Genomic DNA, 7557 nt, shown 5'->3' with positions numbered 1-7557 from the left:
GGCCACATCGCTGTTTTGCTCCAGGAGAGGAAAAAGCACTCGGAGTGTATTTTTAACAACAGTGGCCACCAACAAGGCTTCACAATCATTACGGCTGGGCAGGAACGACTCAGACGACTCTCGTTACATGTTTGTATCCTCCGTAAAGTCAGAAGTCAAGTCATCTCACTCAATCGCACATGCATGCATTCGCACATTCGCCTCATCTGCCCGCGTGTTCGTTAGCTTTACTAAAATACTCACAAACACCGTTTTTTAAGGGTCTCCAAAATCGCCTTCGTATTCTCTGTTAGATTATTTCCCAATTTAAACGCAAAACTGACATGAAGCTTAGGTCATGTTTGACCAGCTACCAGTGAGTCGTGAAGGTGTCGATCCCCATCGAGAGCACGTGAACCATTATCTACAATATGAAAGCCAAAGAAAAAATAATTTGGTTTATTTAAAAATAATAATAATAATTGCGGGCTGGTTAGCGCAGTGCAGAGCTCTGGGGCTCAATTCCTGGCCTCGGCCTTCCTTTGTGGAGTTGGCATGTTCTCCCTGGGCCTCCGTGGGTTTTCTCCGGGTACTCCGGTTTCCTCCCTCATTCCAAAAACATGCATGGTAAGCTAATGGAACACTCAAAACTGTCCCGAAGTGTGATTGTGAGCGCAAATGGTTGTTCGTCTATGTGTGCCCTGCGATTGGCTGGCAACCGGTTCAGGGTGTCCCTACTGCCCGGAGATAGCTGGGATAGGTTCCAGCATCCCCCGCGACCCTTGTGAGGATAAGCAGATTCAAAAATGGATGGATGGTTAAAAAATATATATTACATCGTGTTTAGGGCGCACAAAAATATCATTCCAAAAACATTTTCAAAACAAGGTTTGAAAAAAATTTGAAATTTGAAAAAAATGTGATACAGAAGTCATTGAAAGAGAAGTAAGAGTATTGTATAGTGTAAATTTATGGGACTACCGAAACAATGACGCAAAAGCTCAATTCATATAAATCGAAAAGCTCATTAAATCAATGGTATGAATGAATTGTGAAAAGTTTTTATCATGAATAATAGTTTTCTGCGGAATAGGTTAAAAAAATCATTCACAAGACTGGTGATTGATTTGAACTGAAATCTGACTTGAGTCACGTCATGTGACCCACGTCTGACCTTTGGGGCAATGCAAATGTTGAGCTAGCTGCCTCTCATATCCGAATCGTGCCAACAAACAATGAGTGCCGGAAGAGGAAGCGAATCAAAGTCAGGCCGTCCTGGCTGACGATGCAACACCGCCCGCCACTGACAAGAAGCTCTTTTTTTTACCCCCCCCCCCAAAACAGTTAAAGAGCAGAGAGGGGGAGGGCACTTATTGATTTCCAATGGCATTCTCTCAAGTGAGTCCTGGGGTAAGGTGACCATGTCTGCGCTTCACGTGATAAAAACCTCGCCAGTCATCAGGTAGGGAGGACGGCATGACCCCTCAACTCAAAGTGGCTCGGGGAGGAAAGGACCTTATTGGTTACGATTGTCTGACTCCCAATCTCCGTGCCAAAGCAACAGGTGGTTCCGTTTTCCGCATTGGCCGATCGACAGCCTGAACGACGACTATGTTCACATACGTCTCATGGATCTGACTTTTGGCATTTCAATGCGAACAGTACAATTCCAATATTTCAAATCCAAGCCGGGTCTCGTTCGTATGTGGACGCGCCAGACCTGTGCATCATGCAAAGACAAGTCACATCACAACTGTTCAACAGACAGAGCGAGAAGACAAAGGCGGACAAGCGAGCAGAAAAAAAAAAACACATTAAGTGGTGAAAAGAAATTTAATGGTGACAAATGTGTCAGGAGTAAGATTTAGACGAGGGGCCATACTTAACGTCTGAAAACACTGCGTCGACATGCTGTGGTGTTTCTTCAGAGAATGTGTGTCACTCACTTCACGGATGCAATCCATTCGCCTTACAAGTCACAAGTTTTTTTTGAATGTCAACAACTACGTACCAAGATCGGATGGGAAAAAAAGTCTGAATTGGGCATGATGCCCAACAGTGTTAACATAGCCTGTCACATGTGAATAAGAGAAAGCGTGGGCATAAAGAACATTTCCTGTGTCGCCCCCCCCCCCCCATAAAAAAGAATCCAAATGAATGAGGGCATCCATGTTTTGGCTCCACCACCCAAAACAGCAATCGCCTCCACTGAAATGGAAGAAGAGCAAATGCCAAATTGCACGCGTGTTAAGCAGCCCCTCGCCCGTTTCGTGCATCTTTTAATTATTCTCAGGCCAAGAGCGCGGGCCTTTGGCTTGTTTACCAAAAACAGCTTATGATTGCTTTGTAATTATCATGCACAATATGTAGAATTTCCCAGCGAGCCCCAAGACCGCTCTCTGCTCATTCCTTTTTCTGTACTTTCAAAAGGCGTCACACACTTACCCCCGAGCACCCGTGTTTGGCTCCTATTTCGGCGAGGTGGACATAACGCGACGATATGACGGGTTAATGACGCTCGACCACAAATTGGCCTTGTTGTGGCACGGCGATTATCATTCGAGCTTTTGGGAGTGTAACCTTCACCCAAAGAGCACAACGTTTCCCCTCTGCGAGGCTTAATGAGACATTAGCCACACTAACAAATGGCGGAGCAGGACGTGAAAGTGACTTTCCAGGTAAAGGCCCTTAGCCGCTCCGTAATCAGTCCCCGAGTGCAGCTAAAAGGACGGAAAACGGCGCTGAGTCTCCATCTCAGCAGCTTGCCGACGGCTTTTATGGGGGGCCGCGCCGGGCCCATCCGGCGGCATGTTACATCTTAATATGCCTCAAATAGAACACATAATCTGCTTTTGTTGTCAGCTAGTGGGCCGTGATGCACACAATGGAGCCCATTTTAGCTGTTGCATGGAGCGCGGCCATTATGACGCTACGCCGCACGGGCGTCACGCTTTGAATGTACACGAGGAAAGATGGAATAATCGGGTTTCAGGGCTCCCCCTGCAGCCATCGAGTGGAACTGAAAGCTAAGCCAAATCGGCAAGGCAAAGCTTCTTCATTTGTATGGCACACTTTATACTGAAGGCAAATACATGTGCTTCACACAACCGAGGCAACAACACCTAAAAACACTTCCAAACAGAACAGCTGAAAACAGTCGCAAAGCAGGACAAAAGTAGCGTCGTAAAATGACTGAAAGAATTTTCATTTGAACACACTTACAAACCAAAGACTGAAAGACATTTGAAGGAAAGACAACCTAAAAGACCGTATGGTGAAGATTATTTTTAAAATGCTTCAAATAACCTTAAAGGTCAAAAGGTATGAAGGGAACGAAATGAACCTGGATGTTGTCCAGCATGACAGCTAAATGCTGCTTCACCATGTTTGCTTTGAAAACCTGGACACCACTAATTTATGGGAAGCAAAATACAAAAAAAAACAACAACAGAAAACAAAATATATATATACATATTGTCGCTACTGAACCTCTTCATTAGCGCCAATATACATATGTTTGTATATATATAATTAGCGACCTATATCGGTGTGGTACACAGGCTCCCTCTAGTGGTAGATGAGCTTATCACTGAATTAAAACGTCCTAGTGTGCATAATGCACTTTCATGTATTTTTGGTCAACACTTGGGTCCAACACAAAACTGTATTTTAACGTTCGGCACTGCGCTGGCATGTACATTTTGAGGAGATTTGGTTCCAAATGAAATCCGTTAAGTTGCTAACTGTCTATGTGAAATATCGAACCCTTAAAATATGCTTCCTTGTTCTACTGAGAAACAATTGAAGAGCAATTAAAATATCCAGAGACGACAGTGGATGAAAAGAAAGATCATGGCCAGCGAGCGAGGGTCTTCAGGTGACCTCGTCGGGCCTCCCAGCTCAATTAGCTCAACTCTTTGCCATTGTTGTTTTATTTTCTTTTTTTCTGAGGCCGAGAATCATCAACACCACACTGGCTGCACTGTTGGCGAGCCGGCGGATGAGTCAGTGCGCTCATCACATGCTGATTTGCACTTGACGTGGGTGGACCGTCTGTAGGAGAGGAGCCCCGCGGCGCTCTTTGCGGTACCTGAACCAATTAAGCGGCCTAAACTTCACTTTGACTCGAGTCGGAAAAGAAACAACAACAAGAAACAACGACAATGGAGAAGAAGATTTCAAAATGGATGAAATTCAAGTTTGACACATTCGATGGCTTTTGTGTTGCTCGTGTGCCAAGGATCACCGTTTCCACTTGGGGCGCATTTGGGTGGCTTCCATTTCCTGAAAGGGCTGACTTCCTGTTCAAGGTCATGTCAGAGAGTTAATCTGACGGCGCTACATTGAATGTTTTCTTTTTTTTAAATTAGAACCCTTTCATGATCATCAGAATCCTTCTTTGCTGATTGGTGGCAAGAAGGCAAATGGTTGAACGGAAATTTTAACTCAACAAAGCACGTGGCGTCCATTTTGACTAAGTGACCAAATATGGTTCCTTGCATATGAGCTTCCTTTTACATATCGTCTCCGCAGACACTTGAAAGAGAGACATGGAATTCTGAGTACTTCAACAGCCCAGATCCAAAATGTATGCACTTTTCCGATCTTTCAAAAGCCAATTTGGAGCATTTGGAAGGACTCTTTGCACCCGCGGGAACTTTGAACCAAGCCACTCCGGCTTCAGTTGATCGTCGAGAGCATTTGAGCTCAAATGGCAGCTGTCGGTGGACTGCTCGCAAAATGGAGAGCATAAATCATTGACACACCCCCCTCCTGCCGCCTCGCCCCAACCCCCCAGGACGCGCTTTCAGGATGTCCTAAAAGCGGAAAAGGGGGAGGAGAAGCACATGTGTATGTCTCAAAGGCAAGCGGAAAAAAGATGCCTGGGCAAAATAAAATGAAATTGCTTCACCAGCAACAACTCAAGGCCAAGATGGCTCTGTTTCCATGGCGATATTCTTCATTTCATCAAATATTTTCTCCTAATTGTTTCTTGATTTTTCAGCCAGTACTTTGCGGAATTTTCAAATATTGTTTGTATTATTTTGAAATATTTTTGAGTTATTTTAAGGATATTTTGTAGTTTCATTGATGATTTATTAGGAAAAAGAAAATTCCAGAATCGTTTATGATCTTCTCGTATTTGTGTGTTTTCTCCCCAAAAAATAATTTCTACCATTATGTACCGTATTGGCCCGAATATAAGACGGCCCTGATTATAAGACGACCCCCTCTTTTTCAAGACTCAAGTTTGAAAACAGACTTTTTGAACACCAAATTAATTAAAACATCTGAAACAAATGATTATAACAATATATTTGAGAGAAAAGCATGTTATTTTGCCTCATTCAAATCTAAAGTGCAATCACATTCGTAAATGAATGGCTTCTGGTTTTTGAAATGTAAATTACATCATAACTTCTCCTCAGCTGCCAGTTAACCTGGCCGATCTTCGACCCACTTTTCTCCAGATCGTCGCTACGTTTCTCCATTTTCTGTTATCTCTTCTGTTATTTTCTTCTCTTTTCCTTCTTACCGCTATTTTTTATTTTTCCTCTTCATGCTACCGCTATTTTTATTTTTATCCTTCGTGGCAGGGGTTCACTTTGGCCTGGGGAGTCAAGTTCAGCATTCGCTTCATTGATATCTGGCGCCATCTAGCGTCGTGAATGGGTATAAGACTGAAACTTTTTCAGTCTTATTTCAATGCAAAAAACACCGTCTTATATTCGGGCCAATACGGAATCATTCCTTTGGACCCCAATAGCAGTCATGTGCACGATTCTGTTTCTATGGCACTAATCTACTGAACTTGTACAACACATTTGCAAAAGGACAAGGAGATTTGGCACAGCACTCAAAGGAACTGATTGGCGAGTGCGTATTCGCGATGAAACGGGAATTGAGAAGACGAACCTCCTTATCTGCTCGTCATCTTCCCCCAAAAGCAAAGAGAACATCGCTGATGTTGCTAATCGTGACGACGGAGGCAAAGTAAGGCAAGGAAGGTCAGGAATGGAGATTTGTTTTGTTTTGGAGAGGCCCCCCCCCCACCCCCCCATTCTGGCAGGCATCCATTTGGTGCAGCCAGCAGACGTCTAGTGGGTGGGGGTTCAGAAAAGCAATTAATCTGCTGCGGAGGTAATCAAAAGGAACACCTTGGCAAGGGGTGGGGGGAGTCAAAGGCCTGGGTTGAGGCGATGCGATAGTTTCCGAGCCGCCATCAAAAAAGGACCGACGCTGATAACGCTTCATTGTGCCAGTCAAAGTTTTGCCGGAGTACTTTTTACCTCCCGGTGAGAAAAGCAAGGATGCTTCACGCCGTCGCCGCCTTTCATCTCAAGATTCCACCAGGGATCAACAGATTGTTGAGTGGCGAGGAAAAAGAAGGAGCCTCTTTTTTTTTGCCTCCTCACACACAATCACAGGCAAACGGGAAGCGGATGCGAGAAAGCCTTGGCATTATTTTCATCGAGTGTCACAGTCTCAGGAGCCTCTTCAGTCTGCTCAAGTGCCACCCCAAAAAAACATTTCTAAACTGATATGACCTTTTTTTAATGGGATACTTCCAATGCAATCACAATATAATGGTGCCTTAGCTCAATGCTAACAAACGATGCAAATCACCATTGACAGGTGAAAAGCATCAACAGGTTTTGAGCTAAGGATATGACAAATTTAGACATAATATAACAATGCTCACAGGCATATATTTTTTTCTCCTTTACGAAAAATGACTAATGACAACCGATTGTAGTTGTCGTCAGAGAGGAAGTATTCTTCTTCGTTTGTGGCTGCCTGACTGCATTGCACTCCCTCCCAGTGGCCAAGGTTGGCACACCAGAATGAGTAGCCCACTCAACTGGATTGCAGCATGAAATTAATGTGCACAAACCGTTCAATTATTTCAATTCTACTCACTTATATTCTGACTCTTGTTTTCCTCATCGCATTGTCTTCCGTTTAACCGAGGTTGCGGGGGCAGGGAATCCCAGATTGTTGTTTTTATACTGTACAATATTATAGCGTGTTATTTTTTCCATATTGCAACAACAACATAAATGTTTGTTTCTTGGTGGGAAACTGGACCGGACTTTATTCTCAGCAGGGAAAATGTATTTGAGATACGAGTGTTGTCACTTTCGGGATTAAACTTGCATCTCAAGGTTGTATTGTTGTACTTCCTGGTATTCAATTCTTCAGCCATTTGTTTTTTGGGGGGTTTTTCTCCATTGACAGGAAGTAAAAGCGCTGACATCAACATGTTGCAGCCAGACGGCAAGCAGGTTAACAACGCCAAAGTATCGGGACTTCCTCAAAATTTCAATGAGATAATTATCCACCCGTACCTTCAATTTGTCGCTGGCTACGGTGCTCAGAGTACGGCATGGCTTTCAGCTGGCGTGCACTACACTTATTGATGAGCAGGGAAAAAAGTAAAGGGGAAAAAAAAAAAGTATTCTCCTTGGGGGCAAGCATGGACTGAAGCCATGAACCAAAGTTTGCCGATAGCGCGGTTGATAATGCGGCTTCCCAAATGTCGTTTTTCTTATCTGTGCTGCCAGCCATCTTGAAGGT

Source organism: Hippocampus guttulatus, chromosome 2 (assembly GCF_054856545.1).
Source record: "Hippocampus guttulatus isolate MCC_2025c chromosome 2, RoL_Hgut_1.0, whole genome shotgun sequence".
NCBI classification, from domain to species: domain Eukaryota; kingdom Metazoa; phylum Chordata; class Actinopteri; order Syngnathiformes; family Syngnathidae; genus Hippocampus; species Hippocampus guttulatus.
This window is presented reverse-complemented; position numbering follows the sequence as displayed.